We start from the raw sequence: 23,812 nt of genomic DNA on the forward strand, positions 1-23,812 counted from the left end.
TGGCAACTTTACCCACCTTTGAATTTATGCCTGCGCCACTGAAAGCCGGGCTGTGGTTTGGCCTTTAGAAGAGTTACGCAGCAGTTGTAAATATAACCGGGTAATTCCCAGACTGCCTAATATAGCAGCACAAGGAATATTGCCACTTTTTCAACTAATACATGCCAAACACATAACATCATTAATTAAATCATACTGTACCTCCAGCTGTTTGCATCTTGATGCGTTTATTTCCTTCTAATCTTAATTAGAAAACAGAAGGTAAAGATGGTTAAAACATTCTAGCATATCACTAATTTAAAGCCCCATTCAACAAAGCATGCAGTGAAGTTAATACTGTTCCAAATACATACAATATTATTATGGTAAATCGTGTTATTGTTCTTCACTTTTTGCATTGCAACAAGCTTTGGAAGCTCAAAAATATAAAATGGGAAAAAAACAATTTGCACCGGGTTTCATACAAGAACAGAAACACATCTGAAAGCAAGCACTTACTAACTCTGCTTATTGGAATTCACCACAATGCAAGTAAACACCTTCAAAACTATAAATAGTGCTAAGGCTCTGCAAGTGCATATATCCTAGCCTCTAAATTGTAACAGGTTTTTGTTTTCTTTGAATCCACACAGCGCTCAGAGCACGGAGAAGCTGTTCAGAAGACAATGTACCACATTGTGAGTGTCTGCTCTATGATTCTTCTGCAAAAGTAGGTGTGTTAAAATTTTGCTAAATGGGAACAATCACTTCAATGATTATAAATAGTTCCACTGCCTTAAGAGGCTCCAAAGCTGTTCAGTCTGTCTGAAGTAATCACTGATTTTTAAAGGATAAATACATTTTAGTAGATCAAATTAGACTGAGAATGCATGAGAACTGCAACACACAACCTTCAAATACCTTTAGGTGCAGCTTTTGTCTGACTGGAAACCATGGCAGTTGCATCCGATGGCAGACCAACATAAACACCACCATAGTTCCTGATTTAAAGAAACAATTAAAGAGAGATCAGAGTTTAATTTAAACACTTCTCCCTGTAATGTCAACAGCACAAAGCTGTTACAAGGACCATGGACCTTCAGGGAGGAGGCACCTCCCCAGGCACTGTCAGAAGAGCCCGCCTTCCCCATGGCTCCCCAGGTACATTTTAAATGCAGTGCCTTTTGCTAAGGTGGAGTCTTTGCCGGGCAAAAGAAAAGCTAGACGATGGTTGTTATTCTTGAGAGGGATCCAAAGCTGTAAAATGAACTAACGGTTTTTCACTCAAGCTCCTAATATTTTTCATTACATCTCAACTTTCTTCTGACAGTAGACCCCACCTGCACAGCTTCCTCTACACACCCAATATCCATTTGATGACAGAGCCAATCTGATAGTCATGTACAACACTGAGACTGCTTTAGGACTTCACTTCAGATAACGCACCAATTAAATAGCACTTGGACCTCTCCAGGTAATAAAAGGACCTGCATCCCCCTCCTTAGGGTCACACTTAGAGAAAACTGTTAATAGGAGGGAGCATGAGGATGTCAGGCACTTTTATAGCCCAATCCTCTACCGTTCACTGCCTTACAGAGTGTATTTTCTGGCCTCAAGTCCTCCGTGGAAGGCAGAGAATGATGCAAAAAGGTGGAAAACTGGGTCCTTGTCTGGAGCTACTTACAGAGAATCACTTCATGCTGCTCTGATGGGTTATGTGCTACATGAATCACACCTCCTCCAGGCCTCAAGGCTCCAAGTGATTTCTGATGCATTTGACAATAGAGTTACAGCTCCTGCTGATTTCCAGCCCCGCAGAGATTTCCCCTGTGTGATAATGTAACCCAGCAGAGCTGGTTGTGAAGGCAGAGGTCACCAGCATCGCTTCCCTTCTCTAGCAGGTCACCTACAGCTGCAAGATGATGTGCTCTTCTCTCAGCAAAAATCCTTCCCCCAGCTCAGTACCAGGGGTGGGGGGAAATCCATACTGGCCTCTGCATGAGATTTCCTACTTTTCTTTTCCTTTTTTTTTTTTTTTTAATTTCTCCATTTGTGGAGCAGGGATTACGGAGAGGAAAGGAAGGCATCTGGTGGCAGAACTCAGTGCAATCTACTCCAGATAAAGCCAGTCCCTGTCCAGCACCTACCTCCTTTTGTCATCATCTGATATGGATTCTTCTGCTCTGTAACATCAAAAAATATAAAGCATATTAGCAAACAGCTTCTTTCAGATATTCCATCACTATCTGGGTGGATTCAGGGGCAGGGAAGAAAGGGGGTATGACTGATCCCAGATTAATTCAGGTCATCCACAATTCAGTAAAATATTTACATAGACACAAACAGAGAGAATGACAATTTAACAATCTAATGTAAAGAAAGAACAGGACCGACAATAGATGCAGCTTAGCTTTCAGGACCTCTGCCAAGGATGCCTGAAAGTAGGTTTGGGAGCTGAAGCTGGTAAATTAACTCCCTTCCTGAGTCCCCACACTGCATAAAAGGCTCCACACGTAATAGGAACAAGTCTAGACTGCCATCCCCCATGAGAGGGCTGGAAAGGACTGTGTGTCCATGCTAGCATGGGAACAAGCATGCAAAGGTGGACTTTCATAGCAGTTATGACAAAACATGTTACAGAACTTCTCTGTAAAATGATGCACTGCAATTACTGAAGTCAGATTAGTTTGCAAACCAAATAACTCTGTTATTAATCCTTTACAAACAGGCAATAACATTTCTTTTACCTTTAGGGTGAAATCAGAGTTCAGTCTGTAGATCGATAGGGAGTCAACTGGAAGTTTGACTTCCCCCATCAAAGTACTGTCCAGCGTAGCTGAACCAGGCCAAGGGGTAAAGTAATTGGCACCAAGTATGAAGACAAAGGTAGTAAGGAAAAGATAAAAATTGTATTGTTACTCGCTGACTATATAATGCCTGTGCCACAGCCCCAGTCCATCTGTGCCTCAGCATCAGCCCTCACCCACACCACTCACCCACCTTTTATTAAATATTTGAATCTTGAGCTCTGCTTGCTTGCATCGGCAGGTATGGATCAAGGCAGCAGCTGCACCTTTGCTTGGTCTGCAGCTACCAACTTAGCGGTGAAAAAAGAGGCAAGAGAACTTGAGTGCTGATAAACCCATAAACACCCACCACCCACTCCCTACAACAGGGGGAGCCTGCCATAATGGCCCAGGAAGGATCCTGTACCACAGCTGCTTAGGCAGTCATGAGACAGGGCCTCAGCAGTGCCCAGGGAAGGGTGCAAGCTGTGCGGAGAGCATCATGGCCTGAGGAAGGCTCGGCTGTGGAAATGCTCATGCATTCACCCAGATATTCCCCTCAAAGAATCAATTGCCGGGGATATGAGGGCAATGCAAAGACACTCTCCACCATGAGCCCCTCTGTGAATTTCTGGTCTGTTCCCCAGGTGACAAAACAGAGCTGGCTATTACCCAATGTTAGAGCTAAATCCATACTGTAACCTTGAAAGGCATTTCTGAACTATGATATTGAACAATATTGTATAACATTTCTCATTATAATTTACTTATTCTAAAAGATAAATATGTCTTCTATATACTATGACTGATCCCTGAAGTCAAGGTGGTCTGAAGAACAGAGAGCTCACAGCAGGATTCAGCCTTAAATGCGGGGAGGTGCACCTTAGACCTATGTCAGCACTCCCCTACGAGGGCCACAAATGCCACAAAAATGTTGCTACTAGTCAGAAATAATCTCCTCTCATTTGTCTTCTTTCTAAGCAGCAGAACATCACAGACTATCCTGTCCATGCCACCACAATGACTAGGGATACCCAGGTTCTTTTCATACTAGAGGTCTGGGGTAAATTTAAGTACGCTGTAGTTTTGCTAAATGCTATTCATGCAGTGCATACCAGTGTCAGGGGTGAACTAGCTAGTCTGCTCTCTTCCTGTGTCTCACCACTCAGAGACAGAGCAAGTGCTAAGCTCCTTATTCTCTGGCCCACTTGCTCTTCCTCTAGAGGAGCTAGCACCATTTCAGAAGTCATTTCCCTCTCTCCTCTGACTCCGAAAAACCATGTTGCAGCCCTCACGCACGCAGCCATAAAAATGCACTGATTTGTTTCCTTGAGGACTACGGAACAGCTCTGTCCTAGGGTTTTCTAATTCCAGCTGAAGAAAGTGGAAAGCGTGTGTATATCAGTGGGTAGAACTGAGCCATGTATTTTTAGAATAAAATGATAACACTTTAAGAAAGGAACTTTAGGTCCCAAAAGATCACAAACAATCATTTCTGTTGAATCAACTGAATGTGTCACAGGATCGATTTTCTCATATAACTAGAAACATTTTATATAATCCAGACTACCCATTATGCAGAGAAAATATTCCTTTAAAAGCACTGGCAACTTCATGCGTAGATCAAAGCCTCTACAATGGAGTTGTAAGAATAATAATCAATAATGTCCAAATGGAAGTTAATGTTGATGCTTAGAAAAAAGCTTCTACTAGGCAATAGGGCTATTTTCTTCCATGCCAGAAATGTTTTGTAATAGAGCATCACTGAGCCATTACTGCCATTCCCTCACCAAAATAAATTATCCAGGTCCCTGATTAAGCAGACTAATTTTTTAAACATTTTGATTTCCTCCTTTCCTTTTAATAGCTACAAATCAAAGTCTAGTTTTGCAATACATTTTCCCTTAAATGCACAATAGTATATATAGTCTGGGATTGAATGGGCCACAGCTCTCGGGCTGAGGGATGACTAGGTGCATCTGTTGCAGTCCTGGTAGGAAAAAAGGGATGAATGGGAAGAGTTAAAACATAGAAATGTGAAAGGAGAAAGAAAGAAAAACTCTGGTGATGACACTCAAGGAAGAAGCTGTTTTCCACTGCTTTCTGGGGTCTCATTTCTTAGCAATGCAGGAGGGAGTGCTGCTTCAAATTATGCATTAGGCATATTTATACCTCTCTTGCCTTCATACACTGTAGCCTAAGGCACCATTTTGAAAGGTGCCTGCTAATCTCCTGTCTTCAAATTTCCAGGTGCCAGCTGAGGCATTGAGCCAGATTCTTACTCTGGGCTCCGGCGGGGGGAGCAGGGTGGCTACAAGGCTGTGACGATAACATCCAAATGCTTCACCTTGCGGAAACACAAACAGAAAGAAGCTCCTTTGGTTTTGGCAGTGCTGTGGCAGCCACGCAGCCCATACTGGTGGACAGTCAGGGATGGGGGAGTCCAGCACAACCTCTCGCTCTGCCTCTAACGTGCCTCTAGCTCCTTCTTACATCAGGGAGGGAGCAAGAAGTTAGGGTCAAAAATATCTCACTCTGCATCAGCTCCCATCTACAGCGTTTTCCAGGAAGAGTAAGCTACCATAAGCTTTTTTTGTGCCAGGAACAGATGCAAAATGAACTTTATAGGCTAGACAAAACAGTCCAACATATTTTGCACTGACTTGCCACAGGGTCACTGCATCTTCCCTCAGATGTTGACATCTACTGCAAGAGAACTGAAACTATATTTATAAGCACGTAGCTTAGATGGAGTCCTGGAGCTGGTAGGTGGATTTAACAGCCAGTCCACATAACAGCCTTCTCTTTTCAGCTAGAAGAAATGTGTCTTTTGTTAAGAATTTTTCTTCCCCAGGAGACTTCCTGTCATCCTGGTATGTTTTGAAAGATATATTTAGTCTTTTAATTGTAGGTTTTCACATCCAACAGTTCTGTGTCCATCTGATGACAAAAAGAAGCTGCCATTTTTCACAAAATATTTTGAACATAAGATAACAGGCACCCACATTAATTCATTTCATGCACATTTTTCTTATCTCAGCTTTTATGATCTTGTTCATGGCAAGCTCTGGCACTACAGGGACTCTTTCTGGTAGCGCGCAGTAGTCTCACCTGAAATGATTCACTAAACTTTGCCCACGTGGCAAATTTCATCTCCTTAGTTCCTCAGTGTTTCTCGGGGTTACACGTCATGGATTTCTTCATGATATTTTGAAACCGCCTTGAATTGTTGTGTCCTTTCCTTACTCCTATCACTACTTTTCATCTGAACTAAGCCATGTTCTGAATATAAGAGACACCGCATTATTTTCTAGCATATGTTTACTCCTCCGATATCTAAGCTTTTTCAGTTAGCAGTGACATACTTCTTAACTATTAGTGGGGCAAGTGAGTTGACTGAAGCTGGTCAACAGGTTCACCATTTATTTGGGGGGTGGACTACACAGAGAGAGGTCTTGTTGCCAGATCATACGGCCTTCTTTCTGTCACACAGCACTGCATCTCAGAGCACTTTGCACGGGAAGTTAGCCTGAATCATTAGCCTGTTTTTACTGGTGGTGAAAGTCAATCCTGGAAGGCAAAGCAGCTTTCCTACGGTTACCCAGCAGAGCTAAAAGCAGGATCAAATTCTCAGTCGTCCCACCCAGATGCTCATCCCAGGAGACCACCACACCTTAGCAAGGAGTCATGGTCAGGAATCCAGAAATCTTTTGAATTAGAATCACTTTTTGTATTGAAAAGTACAATGTAAGTGAGCGTACACCTAAGTGCTTTTCTGGATCCAGGTCAACATGACCGAAGTTTTTTGGCAAAAAAAAAAAGTTATTTTTTAAGAGAATTTTTCAAATCCTTAGCTGATAAAAGTGAAAAGTAAAGTAAAATAAAAGCTTGCGCAGCTTAATAATTTTAGTTAACATAAATCTTTGTTCACTTCCACAAAACTAAAATCGTTTTTTTGTGATATTTCACTTCCTTTTTAAAATAATCTACTGTTAAATATTAGGATGATTGATCTAGGACTTTTTTAGTCATCACTCCAGTAACTCATTAACAGATGCGTGCTTCCTTTTTCTGACTGGAAGGCCCAATCATGCTGTCACTCATCCAGGTTGTTCAGCTGGCTCCACTATACTTACTTGAATGAGTAATGGTTCCAAGATTGACCGTTTTCATGTGCTGAAGCCTGCACTAGTAATTAGGGTTTTTTTCTAAATTAACCTGGTATTTTAATAAAACCTCATTTTATAAAATTCTAAGAATTCTTTATGGGGAAAGCATTGTAAAAACTCATACGTACCCTTTTGCAGATTTCAGGGTAATGACTAGTGCCTCTAACCAGTAATAATAAAAATAAAAGTAACATTCACCCTAATTATTTTTTGAAGTGTGAAAGATGATCTATCACTAATAAGTGGGATTTTCGCAGTTTAAGTCCTAAAGCCTTGGCCATAGAAATGTTTAAACACACATAAACGCAATCGTACATATACGCATACCTTTAAGCACAGACACACACCTACTCAATTCGTACTGTAATAGCATTTGCAATTTTGAAGTTTAAAATTACCAAAGAGCCAAGAGAGGTGTACTTCTGAGTTAAAATATAGTCATTTAAATTGTGCAAAATGCCTGAACAACATAAAAAGGCCCTAATAGAAATTTAAAACGGTGTTTTTCTGTATATGAGAATGTTGAGGACATGAATGCTGCAGCCCGTGCTGAGAAGAGGTTCCCCATCAACTTGCCTTCCATAATTCATCTCTTGTCAAATCTCTGACATTGAAGATCCAGCAAACAGATTACGCAGGAAAGAGATTACAAGAGTATCTGGGACAACAGCATTCATCTGCCAAAGTGAGACCTGTTTTCAGTTCTCAGCTATAATCTCTCCCAGGTCCCACAGTCAAACTCCAGTGGCAAATACCAAATAAATGAAACAGAAGGCAAAAGATAGACCTCAGGAGGACTTATTGAATATTTCCTTCAATAGGAAAAGAAGTTTATGGCTAAATGAAGCTTTTTCTGCACATTTCTGCACCAAATGAAAACATGGCTGAGAAAGGCTGATCTTTTGCTGCTTTTCTGAAAATTAGTAGTTTGCAAGAGGCAGCAGGGCAGCAAAGGTTCAGGCCTTCCACTCTTGGAGAAAAAACGGATGGGGTAGGGTTGCCCTCTGCTACTAACCATCGAAGATAAGGAAAGAAAAGAGGAGCAGATAAACACTGTCTTCAGTGTGGAGAAGGTAAGGTCTGTAACAATGATCACATCTTCTCCCTTCATTGGCAAAAGGGATATTATCTGCAGCTCAGAACAGAGAAGGTGGGAGCTTTCCAAAGGAAGTCTGGATGCGCTACCAGCTCTCTTTCAAACAGGAGAAATTTGCCTGAGTAGTTCCCTATATCCCTCACAGGACTCGGAGGAAATTTATGTGGTTGCTTCACACAAAGGCATGCCCTTTGGAAAAGGGCAAGGAGGAGCAGTCTGAAGAAACATGGCCATCTCTGGAAAACACAGCTCTCAACAGAGGCACATTTCTCTCTTGGCTAGAGAAACAAAAAGGGAAGATACCTGTACAACAGTAAACAACACATGGAGTTGTTTTGGGGAGATGGAAGCTATCACTAAAAGACAATAAACTTCTGGTGGGGCTGATTATATATTGGGAGCCAGCTAAATTATGTATGTAAATTATGTATGACAAAAATCTAGTGTGAGGCTAATAGGATTGTAGATAAATCCAGGGCTACATGTTTGAGCAGATAGATAGTAAGTACTTACACATCTTTAGTAGTCCCTGTGGCACCTAGAATGAAAAAAAAGGGCATGTTTACAAGGTAACGGCATAATCCTCTTTAAACCAACCAATACTGTACAATAAGTGTTTTTCTGCCTTTATATCCTCCAGACGACTTCTTTACACATATGGTGAGAACATACAGATATAGCAAAAGGTATTTTCCATTGTCAGAGAACAGGTTTCTCGCAATTGTCTCGTTTATCATTAATGATTATCTATATTATCCCTTAAGTCTATCACACTTGTATCAGGGCCAGATTCTCAGTGGGTGAAAACAGCTGGCTGCTCACACTGCTGCCAACAGAGCCGTGCCCAGCTGCACTTTCTCAGGACAAGAGCAACACAAGAATAAATTGATCCCTCTGCATTTCTTATGCCTTACTGCTGTCTTCGGGTGGTTTTGTCTGCAGCAAAGTCACTGCAACTAACTGAGCAGTTAATCCTGAACGTCTGTTTATGTTGTGAATGTGCTGTTTGATGTGGGGACAGACATGGCAGTGTGCGTAAAATTATGTTCCATCCTTCCTGCCAGATAAAAAAAGTTCTAGACAGAAATAATACAAACTTTAGGGCACAATCCATGCAAAGCCCCAGACATCTAAATAAATCAACCGCCCCTTAATTCATCTTGCTATTTAACAAAACACCCTAAAGACAAAAGCTATAACCTGGCTGCCTGATCTCAGAGATTGATTTTTTTGTGACTCAGCTGCTTCTTGCTGGGAGAGGAACAGTCACTCAAGTACAAATTCTTTCCTGTTTCTCCCAAGTTATTAATGCCATGTTGCTATTGCTGGTATGTCATTCACCTTGAGTAACCAGCAAATTATCCCCTCTATTAATTATGCAGGGTAGAGTAGACATTAGAAAACCTTTACTTCTCTTTTCCCTCTTCCTCTCAGCACTTAGGTGGAAAAGACTAGCTGAGCTCAGTCTGAAAAAACAACAGTTGCTAATCCAAAGGATTTTATGGTTTTGGAGGGGTGAGGATTTGTTTTAGGCATGGCTCTACATTTCTTGGAAAACATTTTTCTTCTTTTGCTGTGGAAAAATATCTATAAACAGCAAACATCTTTATCTCATCTCATTCTGGTGTATGAGAATATGCCTTCAGTGCCTTGATTTTAAACCCACAGAGGAAGAAGCAGTAATGCAAGGCCTCCCAGCACTGTCTACCCGAATAGACTACTTGACTGGTAGGAAATGGTAGGCATGCCTCTCTTTACAGCCTGAGCATAATTTTGCTTTCAATTCCCATTACTTGACTATCCCTCCTTCTCCCAGCAGCAATGTAGACTGGACTTGTACAAGACAGCACACACTTCTTTTGTTAGCACTGCTTCCAGAGTCAGCAAGATCTCAGTACGGCTATTTCCATCAGCAGAAACTCTTAATTAAGTTGGACAGATTTCTTCTATGTATGAAAAGCTCAGATCTCACTTTAAAACCTTGTTCTGAGGCTTTTTGGCTCTATAGCTATTTCTACATGGCACCACATATGACCCATCCACCCTTATCTTAACTGTGCCCAAATTTTTGCATTGCGGTGCTGCTTCACGCAGGCTTTCATAGCCTGACCGCAGCTGACTTGGTGAGATGTCCTCTGCTGCACAGGCTAGTTCATTCAGAGTTAGCTCAGCTATATATCTTCTAGACGCCATCCTGCACATGTAGACAAACCCCAGGGGTTAGCAACACCTCAGACAACACACACTTTGAAAAGCCTAGCCCCATCGCTGTAGCTAGCAGGATCATTTTTTTAGAAGTCTCCTCTTAAGAGGCAAGAGAAAGACATTTCTCTCCTCAGCAGAGCTACACAGCAAAATCAAACTCTTGCTGAGACTTATCTTAGGATTCTAGAAATGGAACGCTTACTGGAAAACTCTGGGAAGAAAAACAAAAACAAAAACTTTTCTTGTGTTTTGCCTGTTCTTGCATCAGAACCATAAATTTCTCATTTTCACGCATCAGCCTGAGTTCACTGCAGACACAATCAGTCTCCGCGAAAAGGTTCATGGTCCTTTGTAATTCCTTTAGCGAGACTGCCCTGAGTCTGAGGCAGGGTCTCAGCACTTTGGGTCTTGGTTTGAAAGACAGATGCCTGCCTTGCAGGAAGCCTAACAAAGAGGGAAAATAATATGACCTGCAAACTGAAACATTAGCTGGAGGTGAAGAACTGTGTGTCTACAGCGCTTCTACATTTCTCAAGGGATCTACTCAAATTCTGGTAACTAGGCAAACACTCTTTAATGCCATATCCATGTTTGGTGCAGAGACCCGTGCATCACCTCTCACAGAGAGCAGTATGGAAGCCAGCTCCAGACTTTTTATTCAGCTCTGCGCTCACGCTAACCAGTCCAGCTGGCAGGCAGACTTCACAGTACATGGACATACAAAATACCGGTGTATTAACTATTGCTTTCACAAACACAAAAAATCAGGTTCTCCTCACTTCCCCGATGAGGTTCCGTTGACTTCAGGGGTGTTATTTCTCATGTTACTAGCAAAAACGGAACAAGACTTTGGTCCAGATTCACTTCAGTACCATTAAAGTATCTCAATATAGACCTGAAAGTATTTCCAGTTCATAAAAAGGTTTTCTTACTGGAAGAGGCTGGAGCTTAAGAATGAAAGTCACCGTAGTTAGCTGGCTCAGCCCCCATCTTTAAGTAAAAACTCATACGGCTTTCTTCATTATGGAATCTGAACCCTCCATATGCATAGATTTTATTTCACAAGGGACCCAAATTACATCTCAGTTTGTACAGATACATTTGTTTTTCAAGACCAATTCATTCACCCTACTCCTGTTATTTCACTGGCATGTTTCTCTAACTCTTCCATGTTTGGCAAGCAACGCTTCTTCATTTTATAACTCCTCAAGTTCCTCCTGTCAGAAGTTCAGCCAAAGAATCTTGTTTACTACTGATTCACAAACAGTGCATAGCTATTCCATAGCAGTCAGATTTAATGCTGTGGTAGCCATGATGTTTTAAAAACATGACTTGGAAAAAGGCTCATGTACTTGAAAGCTTGTCCATTTTTTTCAGCCTTGCCCTACCAACCTTGAAAGGCTCGCGCTGCTTTGCTGCCCCCAAAGCCTGTTTTGCAATGTGGTTAACGGGTACATTCAAAGAGCTCAGGCAGCAGCGGCCAGGAGAGAACTGCATCATCTCCCTTACCTGGTGGGGAAGACAGAGGAAACCTGAGGAATCACTGTTACGGGAAATACATATCTTGTCCTGCAGATATGTGAAAGACAGAGCCGAACCCTGTGCAGACTCACTAGCTTTGCGCCCCTCCTGCCTCTAGCAATTTCCAAAACCTGCCTAACTGCAGCAACAGACTGGGGTAGCCAGGGATCCGCGTCCCCAAAGAATAGCAAGTATTGAGCTTTCCTGAATGACTTCGCTGCTTACACAGCTACACAGTAGGACCATAGCTGCATTTTGGCACTTCACAGCTGCAGGAGGAAGAAAAGGAGGAGAAGGAGGACTACAGGCTGGAATAAAGGAGGCACATTCAGACTTTCACTGCTCTGGACACGAGTGACTACAACAGAAAAACACTCTGTCTAGACTGGAGCTGCGATCCCTCAAAGAACAGTCACAAATGAGGAAGGACAAAAAGATATCCCAAAGTATCTTCCATTCAGTGGGATGGGTCTTGCACTTTCAAAACAACAGCAGCCTGTAACTGGCACCCCTGCAGGATTTCAGCAATTGCAGGACAAATGCAAAAGATGGTTGGAAGAAATTGATAGCCACAGAGAATATTCCTCTGTGCTGAGAAATACGTCATGAGCCAAGACGGAAGACAAAATCTTCAGAAAAACTTCAGAAGGGTGAGGACAACCAAACACTTAACACAAATGCATGGATACAAAATATGCAAGTATCTGACCTTTAGAGCAGATTATGAAACATGTTTCCATTAATTTTTAGTGCACATCTTCCCATAATATTTTCTTGCAAATACTTCACATTATACCAAAAATCAAATCAAAAACTGAAAATTACCCATATACATATCCAATACTTAAGATTACAATTGAATTTTCTCTTATATACTCACTTCTGATTTGCTCAAAAAGAAAGGAATATGGAACCGGATCCTAATGTTAATGGATTTATTATAGGTTTACCTCAGTGTAACTGAGAATAGAATTTACTCAGTTTACCTCAAATTGATTACTGCTCCTCAAGTGGCAGTTTGGTACACAAACATGACCTGATCAAACATTAATTTTAAAAATTAGTTGGATTTTAAATAGAATGTCAGACTGGTTTGCTGAGCCTTCCAGCAAACCTGAAGTTAATAAATCTATCTCAACTTGTTGGGAAAATTCTCCTTCATTGAAATTTGGCTGTATGTTAAGCTTCTCGCAGACTAAGAGGTTCTCTCTATATTTAAATGAAGGCTAGACTGCCAGCCTCCACTGAATACCATAATTTAAGGTGCTGTCATTCCTACTGCAATTGATACAGAAAAGAGGAGGCAGTTAAAAAGAAAATTGTTAATGAAGACAACACCAAAATGAAGGGAAATCCCTTAACTCAGGAAAAAGTAAATTAATGCTTAAGGGCATATTAAAGGACAAAAAAGAAGAGCTATTTTGGAGCTTCTAAAACACCAGGAAATTACATCATAGAAGCATCAGGATATGCAAAGCGAGATTACAAAACATCAGGAAAACAATGGTTTGTTAATAAAAAACTTTCTATGGCTAATGGGAAATGTTAAGAACAAATATTATCCATAGTCAAGATTTAAAACAGCTGAGGAATTCAAAAAGGATGTATATACATCAGTTTACTTGGATAACAAAAGTTGCTATTTCTCAGCTGCTGAGCCTTCAGGCCTCAAATCCTTTTGCCAATGTCTGATGCATTGGAGGGAAAAGGTAAACTCTGCGTTACAGCTGTATTCTGGAGTCCTGCCCCCAGACAGAAACGTTATCCTAGATCACATCTATTAGTTCAGATCCTGCAGACCACAGGACTGATAGCTCTTCTGATGTCATTCTAGCTGTGCAACAGAAGATAATAGCATTAGCTGAACTATCATTACCTATAGGATTGCTTAGGAAAAATGTAGGTAAGCTACAATGGAAATGTCACCAGAGTAAGAGAATGGGACTAGCGTAACATGTCTACTCTGTTCTGTGAAATGTGCTACAATATTGTCCTTAGTCATATAATATGACAGAGAGTGTTACAGGTTAATTGCATCTTATGTACCTCTGGCTTTGACATTCCTGACTGTAGAATAGTCATAACGTTAGCATTAAAGACACAGTCATACTGTGCAAGCCATAAAATTAATTTGTATTTACACTATATTCATGTCTTTTGGTAAAACGTTGAGAATTATTCTTCCCCTTTTAGCTCAAGAATTCTAGTTAAAAATGGCACATCTTCTCCTTCCCTTAAATAAAATAGTTTATTTTTTATTAGATACATTTTTTAAGGAATCCCTTCTTTTCAGGGCCTGAAAGGAAAATAAACTGAAGGAGAAAATTAGATAGTAGGGGCCTGACTATCTTCTTACTTTTATTACCAATTTCTGATTACTATAACATCATAGGCTTCATATTCCTGACTTACCGCTGCTGAAAGTAAGAACAGAACTGGACCTTTGAGAGAGCTATGTTTTCTTTGGGAAAGGTCTATTAGTGTGACAGTAATAATTACATTATACTTATTATGTATTTTACATGACCTTGCTGCTTTTAACCTATGCTAAGCCGTTGGAGATCTGTGGACTATTTCTAAGGAGTATGCAAAAGGCTGCAATGAAATACAAACTCATATATTTAATGAATAGCACTAGAGATAAGTTAAATTACTAACGGGGCTGTGCTTTCTAGTGGAAAAATAGCTCCCTTAAAAGCAAGTGCTGACACATGTATTTAAACAAATAAACTTTTAGTTCAAAATAATTCACTAAATAATACCTTTGTCAGAGTTGGTCTATTCAGCACTTACCCATCAGCGGCCTGGAACAAGTTCTACCGGGTGGCCAGACCCACACTGGCAGACTTGCTATCACAAAGTAACTCATAATTAACTCAAATCGAAAATTTTCCACCCAACTATGTAAGCCTGCTCTGACACTTGCTCTGGTGCTTGCACCTTGCAAACATGAAACTGGGATGTGAACAAGCGTCATCTCAGCAGTAGGAAGCGACATCAGTTATACACTGAAACAACTTGCAGTCACCGCAATCTAGGAATCGGCTAATGGGAGAGAAGTAACGTGTGCCAAACAGGACAGCGCCAAGAAGCGATTTGGAAGTTTGAGCAGATTCAAGCAACGCATCCTTTATGCATGAAAGAGGCCTCTGATACATGATACCTAAAATGTAATTTATAATCACCTAACAAAAATCAAGTAAGCAGAAAAGCCTCCCCCTGCCCTGTGAGTGCCAAGTGCAGGGTTTAGGGAGAAGACCAGCAATACAACCCACAAACACACATACATACAACTTGGAGAAGTCAGTATAATTCGTGCTCATAAAGATATGCCCAACTCTGCGAATCAGGACTAGCACCACCCAAGACAACAGACTGAAGCTCTGGGTAAAATATATGGAAATGGCAAGAGATACAGATCCAACAATTTGAACGGGTCCTACCTCTATTTTGCTGTAGATTTTCAAGGGATTAGGGCTATAACAAAGGTATTTGAAAGATTTAGTACGGGTATTTAAAGAGGTGGCAAGGTTTGCCAAGGGCAGTTAGGATGAAAAATGATGTTTAAGTGCTTATTTTTGCAATTCCTTCATATGTTTATTTGTATGACTATTTCATCTGCTGAAAGTCCTTTTATTCATTTCCATAGGTTTTCTTTTTCGGGGGGGGGGGGGGGGGGGGAAGAACAACAGCTCCATCCTCCCAGCCCTTCTCTCTTTCGAAAATAACAACGCACAAATAAAGGAGGCAGCCGGACGCCTCAGTCAGCGCGACGCGCAAGAAACCTTCAATCTCGGGAATATTCTCCAACTTCTCAGGCGAGCGGAGGAGCAGAAGTGGCACAAACCCCTCTCGCAAGTGCCATTCTTGGCCATATAGGGAAGCGCAGAGGGTGTCGCTTACACCCCCGGCCGGCTCCTTTACGTGCGGCTTGAGCCGCGCATCGCATCGCCCGGCCCGGCCCGGCCCGGCGGCGGCGGGGCGCGGAGGGAGCGCGGCCGGGCGCGGTGCCCGCATCCCCGCGCCCCTTTCTCCGCCCTCGGGCGCGGCACGGCGCAGCGCGGAGCCCGGCCGGCCGCGCCCGCGCAGGGGATGCTCACCGCCCGCGCAGCCCCCCGCGCCGGCGGCGCTGCGGCCCCGCTCCCCCCTCGCCCGCCGCCCCGCGCAGCGCCGCGCAGCCGCCCTACCTCGCCCGCCCGCGCCGCCGGCCGTGGAGTTGCCGCAGCCCATGGGCGCCGCCCTGCCCGGCGCTGCGCTGCGCTGCGCGGTGCGGTGCGGTGCGGAGCAGCGGCAGACAGCCAGCGGCGGGCGGAGCCGGGTGGGAGATAAAGCCGCGAGGACCCCTCCTCCTCCTCCTCCTCCTCCTCTGCCCACCCACTGCCCGTGAACGCCGGCCCCGCGGTGCTCCCTGCGCGCCCCCCTGCAAGGCGGCTCCACGCCTTTCTCCGTGGTTTCCGAAATTGGGGGTAAGGTTAAAGAGTCGCAAAAGCGAGCGGGATCGCCGCACGCGTGAAGCGAGCCGCTGTGTGTGTGCGGCGATGGTGCCCGCTGTCTCGCGCGCTTCGTGGCACGTTCGGGACACCCCTCGCGCGCTGCGGGTGAAGCCCCTGTAACCACAGGTCAAGCCCACCAAACCCACCTCTGCTCTCAGTAGCATCCAATCTGCTATTTTAAGAGTAGATTCTTTACGTATTTCTCTTCTTATGGAAATAACATGTTCACACTGAATACTCAATAGGTGGATATGTACTACAGATTTACTTTTCCTCAACAATATCAACTGCACAGGCAGAATAATGTGCAAGGTAAGTTTACAATGTCTGCAAGCAATCTTTTTTTTAATTCAAAATTTATATCCTTTCCCAAAGAGAATATGACTTATTTTCTACTAACCTGAACCTTTCTTCCATACAGAGAAGCAATACATTTCCAAAGCTTTAAGACTTCCTCTTGCTCAGCCCTTTCAAATAACTGCAGAGCTGGACAACAATAGGTACAACTGGATACAACTACAAATACTCAAGCTAGACATTACTGCTGCAACAAATCTGCATGTACAGTGCCTCTAATTAAGTCTTAGAAAGAGGACTTAGGGGTGTCATCTAAATACTAGTATGAACATCACATGCACGTATCATTGATAACTGCCTTTACTACAAAAGGACCAGAAACCAAACACCAAACCAAGACCATTGACTGATCTTTCACCCTATTCAAAGAGGAGGAAAAGACATCACAGTTCTCTTGTGTGCGTCCCAAAAAGCGCATGGTAAAAACAAACAGCTCCATAAGTGGCAGAATCGATGATGGCCAGTCACCTGTGGATGTACGTGTTGGGGAGGCGCACCTGCGTGGATCCTCTGTTGCCTAAGCACAGGCACACTGCGGAGATGAGTGGACTTTTGTAGGATCTTCCTCTGTTCACTGGCCACCTATTTTCCTGACATCTGTAGAAACTCAGGATCTTCGAGGTCTTGACAAATTACCTGAGCCTGACCAACTAGTTCAAAATTTAATACGGCAGGGCTAACAGGCACACACACATGCGTACACAACTTCACTACCAACAACCTCAAACACACACAGAGCACAAAAGCAGAGATTTGGCTTTAGAAAGACCCTCACAAAGGTTCACAGCCATGTCTTCTGGATGGCCAGATTTTTGGAAAATTACATAAGGAAGCATAAATTCTCAGACTGAGCCTTCAAGTGCCAAGCAACAGCCCAAAATGAATTTTTACCTCAGAGTTAAGAAGGAAGAAAGGGTGTATCAACTTTTAATGGATGCATAAGTAGAAAAGATCTCATACAGTTTTCCAGTACAAAAACAAAACAAAACCCAGCAACCCACACTGACCATAGATTTGCCACACTGCGGAATAATCTATGAATATGGTTTTAATATATAGTTTACCTGGGAGGAAGCAGGTGTGGTGAACACCAAAGCCAAGCCATCTCCTCACACATTCGAACAGGCGGTTGGGAGCAGAAAATCCCCTGGAGGTGCCTTCGCATTGAGCCGTTACCCTGGCCACAAGCAGAAACCTACAGGAGTATTAGAGATACCAGAAGGGCTCTGCATCTTCCTTCTATCTCTGCTCTCAGTCACCTTCCAAGTTTAGTGCATTATACATAAGCTGAGTGACTTATGTGCATAAATTAAGGGGTGCATTGAGTTGAGTAAGGCAAGAAACCAGAGCATGCCAGCGCTCACCCCTCCGGAGCTGGAGCTATTGGGATCCCAGGGGTCTCAGGGCAAAGGGAATGTGATACTGTATATCTTGGCTTGGACTGTAATAAGTCAGACCCTCCTGAACTTTTTAAAGTAACGGGTCCAAGGCAAACTTTCTCTCTTGGCAGCTGTATTTAAGCGTCTCCTATTTCAAATGATATTATACACTTTAGTTTCACATTTATCTATGTTGTACACAAATTGAGCATTTCACTTTATCAGTGAAAATAACTGCTAGCAAAATACAGTCTCATAAACAAGTCTATTACAATAATGCTTTACATTAAAGGAATGAAGTCTTCAGAACGGTACATTCCCTGCGTCAGTAAACTCTTGGCGCCTGCCATCATCCTATGTACCCCTCCTCCTCTCATGAGAGGTGTGTGGATATGAACTTCTTTAAGTATTTCAAATGATGTACTGAGAAAGCACTTTATTACTCTTTCCCTAAGTCAAACCAAAATTAACCTCGTTAGGAAGACAGTTCAGGTAACAGCAATATCGAAATCTGAAAAATGAGTAATTTTCCCTTTTGGGAAATTTTTGCAAGTTTGAGTGTTTGAAATCCAAACAATCTACTTCTGGTTGTCAAGCTGGGGTCCAGGTCTGTGGAGAAGGATTTTTAAAGCCCCTAAGGAGTTGTTCTGTTTGTGTGCGTATTAAGAAATAGCCCTTACTTGTTGAAGAATATATATTTTCCTAAATTCTCTTATTATTTGAGTCATCCATACCAAAAGTCATATTCTCCTATGACTTTTCCTAACATAACATGAGCCTCCAAAGGTTTGTATCTCAGCTTATGTGAGTATACAAAAAATGTGATGCTAATTACCATCTTATGCATATTTTCCTTTAAAGAATGTCTTTTAGATATGGGTATTCTTAAAACCACAAGCGTCCTGAAAAAAATCTTATCTCTTCCTCAGTAGTTAATATCTGGGATTAATTTCCTCCAAAGTGAATTTACAACTGGAGTTGTAGACAAAAATTTTCCTGCTTTAAGAGGTGCTCTACAAATCAGCTGTCAAGCTTAAACAACGCAGCCACCTTGTTCTTGGCGGCAGTATTTTGTAGTTCAAATTCTAGGTTACTGTGTGTTATGTTTCTTCCTCGACAGTTTTACAGTGTTGCTATGGCACCCTTATTGTATAGCTAGCAACCAGGGTTAGTAGTTTTCATTGATTTGTTGAACTATCATGAGCATCTGGTGCTGAACAGACGATGGTTGTGATCACTGGGCTGCTGAAGGCCAGCCACTTACTCCCCAGTCCTCCAGGGAACCTGCTAGGTTCTGCTTGGCAAACTCATGAGTCCAAGACTTCAACAGGTGAAAGCACTCTTGGTTCAGCTGGGAGTTGTCTGCTTTTATATATTAGTAAACAAAGTCCACCACAACAAGATGTTCAATTATGATTACTGATATATATAAAAAAAAAGAAAGATCAAGACCTAATTAATAAAAGCTAGCATGATTCCACAACCCACTGAAGGTACCCATTACTTAGCAGTGGAAACTGGTTCAGAATTTTGTGTGCAGAGATCTCTAGATTTCTGTGAACAGTTTCAGAAATCTGACTCTACACTTAAAGCCAGGAGCAAAAACCAAATGACAATTATAATAAAACCACAAAACTATCAAAAAGAGAGGACGCAATACCTTGTGTTTCTGTAATATGTCTTAGTAATATTACTTGACAATCATACCAGTTTGACCCCAACTGTGCAAGGTACCATCTGGACATGAAATGAATTTCCATCCTTGCTGGCAGTCAGAAAGAGAAGAAATAGCTGATGGATGAAATAACAGGGAAGCCAAAGTACGAAGCAATGGGGTGGGGCTAAATAAAAAAGAAAATGCACCTAACCAACAAGAGCATAAAAACAGCCGTATGAAAGCAGCCATATCCAGCTGAAGCAAAGATCCACCTTGCTCAAGTTCTGACTGGCCGCTCTGACGGTGGCTGAAAGAACGGAGGAAACTCACATGACATAATCCCCCTCCAAGTCTCTCAGCCTCCAACATTTGCAGTTCGGGGTCTTCCTGACACCGATGAGGTTCCTATATATTTAGCAACCTTAACAGACTTCTCTTCTGCAAACCTGTTCAGCCTGCCCTTGAACCCGTGCAAGCTGTTAGCTCCCACAACGCCCTGCGTAGCACTTCTCAGCCACCTGTTATTTGAAGAAGCTCCGTCCGTTTGCTTTGAACCTGGCTCCTGCCAGCTCCAGCTGTTGAGTGTTTGTTCTTCGTATTAGAATAAACATTGGCAAATCGATGCCCCACTCCATGCCACTCATGGTTTTGCTCTTCATATTAAATAAACAGCAGAGAATCAATCCACCGCTCCATGCCATTCATAATTTGTCATATCCCCTATACTAATCTTTAGTAGTCGCAGTGATGGTAACTTGTCCTTTCCTGGCAGCTGTATCGGTAGGTAGCTAAAATGCTTTGAAAAAGAATAGCTGTGAAAGGATTTTTAAAAACTACTTTAGAGACTAAATTGTGCTAGTAATACCAAGCTTATATAAGAGGCAGCACAGGAACTCTGCGTGGGGGAGCAGCCAAACTGCTTTAGCCATCAGGGGTTTATGGTGACCCGTTCAGCACATCCCTCCCTGCGCTCCTTGTCAGCAATGAGAAAAAGCAGGTAAAAAGCTGCCTTGAGCCTCACACTTGCATCCTCCTGCCTGCCGGGAATCCCCCGCTGGCTTTTTTTTTTTCCCCCCTAAGGCAAGAAGATTTCTTTGCTCTATCTGATCTTGCTGTCATGGAAGTCACAGGTAAAATTCTTCTTGCTGGGCCAAATCAGACATGGATTTACACCAGCTGAAATCAATGAAAGTGCAGTTTTCCTTAAACACCTGGCAGAAAGGAACAAGAAAGCCAGTGGTCAGCCATGGAGAAGCAAGAGCATGTCACTAAGTGGACGGCTGCTAAGTGTGGAAGGGACGTGAATACTCTATTAGCTAATAATATGCCAGCTTTACCAAAAAAATTTTTTTCAAAGCCACCTCTCCCCCCCAAATCTCTGACACAATAGATGAAATAAACAGTACTTAATTTTGTATTAATTCTTTCTGAATGCAATTATTGTGTATAGTCATGAAAATCCCCTTTGGTTTTAAATGCTAACAGTTCAGGGCATATGATTCTTAGCTGTTTCACAAGGTAGAAAGAGAGTTCAGGAGTGCACTGGGTGAAGTTCATGGGGAAAAAATAAGTCACTATTCAATGCTAGTATGTTCACATCGGTGTCTTTAGCTGTTAAAACGTCTAGATTTTTGCGCAGACCTGCACAAAACTTTGGAGGAATTTGCTTCCAGAGCTCAGTTTTAATCCACTCCCTGCAAGATTTTTACTTTAGAGCCATAGGGATGATTCAGTTTGGGATCGTATACTCAAGCTGTCTCCGAGCTCCTGGGAGGTCTGTCTGAGTAAGGATTGCTGTATCAGTAACGAAGAAGACCTAGAAGGTATATTTTATCAAGTCTCCTTAAAAGGCTGTATACCTATTAGCGGCAGTGAAATCCAGTTCCAACACCTGCAGTACATTCAGGCCTGCATTACTAGCTTTCAGAAATGGTTACCTTTGAGACATTGTAGTCCTCCCTGGGAAAGGCAGGGGAAAATAAGAAAACATCCCTGTAGATCTTTAGCAGAACGCAAATTATGATCTCTCTCTCACCTCTTATTTCTTCAGAATCATGGTTAGGTAATAACCCTGCTTTTTCCCTTTCCAGATACAAATAGAGGACTCCAGTGAGTTTTACTTCATAAAACTCTGAATTCACAGACACAGCTTACTTCCCCTCCCTTCCTTTTGAAAAGGATGTCTGGTACATTGGCTGCCACAGTCCAAGGTAGGTGCCCCTGAAAAACACAAATGAACAAATGCTCGCTGTGTGTATTCAGGAGGAGTTTGGAATCCTTTCTTTCTGTGCCTAAAAGGTTGATAGATATGATATAGTGGATCCTTCTATTAAAAATCTTATAAAAGAGATATATAAGATTGCTTCTTGCTTCTGCGGTCACCCAACCTTCATTTTACTGTCACTGATAACAGTCTCCCAAAGGTCTATTCTGGAGGAGAAAAGCGTCTTACTCTATGCTTTTAATAACGATATGCAGGCAGAGTAATCCCTCTTTCCCCTGTCTCTCATTACATAAATTCATTTGCACGATGCAGCCAAATCAGCTTTTACAAACAAAGAGGGGGTCATGAAAATGAAAAGACAAAAAATCCACCCATGGAAAAATGCTAGAGAAAGGATCTTTATACTGACATGTCATTAAGATGCCAGTTTGGCAATGCATCCCTTCTAAATGACAAGCTAAAGCCTGAGTTTCACTTCAGGCATATGCTTTAATCCCACTGGTTTGTACTTAACATGCACGTACACCATTTGATAGACTGGAGCCTCAACTAGTAATCAAATAGTGTAAGACAACGTTGTCGCGATCACTGCAGGAAAACTCTGCCTGCCTCAGAGATGTATAGCAGAAAAGGCATGTTTCTCGGAAGATGGTCCTCTGGACAAAGTACCAATCTCTCTGTATGAAATCCCACGCTTTCTTTTCAAGAGAGACCCTTCTGTACACAAGGCTCTTATTTCCTCACTGTCATGGGAAGACAGTAACCCTGCTTTATTTTGTTTTAATGCACTTTTTCAGATGTAAGATCTTTCTCTGAAGCATTGTTGTTGATATAGATTTCCTTTATAGTTTCTACACTTAGTAATTGGTTTTGCCTTATATTGGTAATGCTTCCAAATAAGACAGGGGCTGCCTTTTTTTCATCTGCAGTGTATCTGCAGGGTGTAGAAATAGGAGCTACATCCTCATGGGGTAAAATGTCGTAGTAATGCTGTCTTCATTGAATCTGTGCATTTATCCATCTCTGATCATTTAACGTCTTATCTTTTGAAGATGCAGGTAGACTAAAATTTGTCCATATATTTTAAGTGACCACATACAATTCACACTGGACAGGATTTTTATAACTTGGATGCGCCATTTTACTGCTCAGCTGGAATACCACTTTAGCAAATACTAGCCAGGTTAAAAAAAGAGAGAGAGAGAGAGAGAGAGAGAGAGAACACCATATGTCTGTCAAAACAGCATGTTTTTATCTAAATATACGTTTAGTACTAAAGGACGCTAACCATTTTGATTCATTGAATCTGTTGTCATATTAGGCATATGGTAAACAAGTTCTTCAAACAATTAGCAATGTGGAAGCAGTGTGTGTTAGCTTGTTCAGAAAAGACACCCACGTATGGCAATTATATTATTTTGCATTGACTGACAAATAGCAAAAGTATATTTTTAACACTGAACTTTAATAAGAATATGATTTTTGACAGACATAAAATATTAGTAAATTTTAAGCATGAAGAGAAGGTTTTGGTATATATAATTTGAAATGTTTACAATAGCAGAACATTTGTAAACATACAAATAAAACAAACAGTATGCAATTCATGTCTGTAGATATATGAAGTTCTCATAGAAGACATCCTTTTAGTCCCTATATAAAGGTGACAATCTCCTCTCATTAGTAAAGATGAAGCAATTCACTGTTTTTCAGATATGGAGTCAACCTGTGGACCCACAAGCAGAGGCAAAGGGAATAAGAGTAAAGAGACAGAGATGGATAGTTTGGGAGTCTCTGCATGAAACACTATCTAGTTTCATTCATTCCAGGTTTAATAACATAATAGAGGCAATGTATCAAAACTCAAGATTAACCACTCCTCTATACATCCCTGGCATTACTCCCAAAATACTAGTATTTTGTTTACTAGTATGTGCATCTGCAAC

At 41.9% G+C, this 23,812-nt stretch overlaps 1 non-coding gene across 1 annotated transcript in view; it reads right to left on the reverse strand.

The window, feature by feature from the left end:
- Positions 1 to 912: 912 nt before the first annotated feature.
- Positions 913 to 23,812, reverse strand: part of LOC104147405 (uncharacterized) — a 28,064-nt gene continuing 5,164 nt past the window's right edge. Inside the window, exons 2-4 of the transcript XR_011141213.1 lie at positions 8,544 to 8,568; positions 2,127 to 2,162; positions 913 to 980 (exon numbers count right to left, since the gene is read on the reverse strand). This is a non-coding gene — a transcript (uncharacterized protein). The remainder of the gene's footprint in view (positions 981 to 2,126; positions 2,163 to 8,543; positions 8,569 to 23,812) is intronic.

This window comes from Struthio camelus, chromosome 1 (genome assembly GCF_040807025.1).
Source record: "Struthio camelus isolate bStrCam1 chromosome 1, bStrCam1.hap1, whole genome shotgun sequence".
Taxonomy (NCBI): domain Eukaryota; kingdom Metazoa; phylum Chordata; class Aves; order Struthioniformes; family Struthionidae; genus Struthio; species Struthio camelus.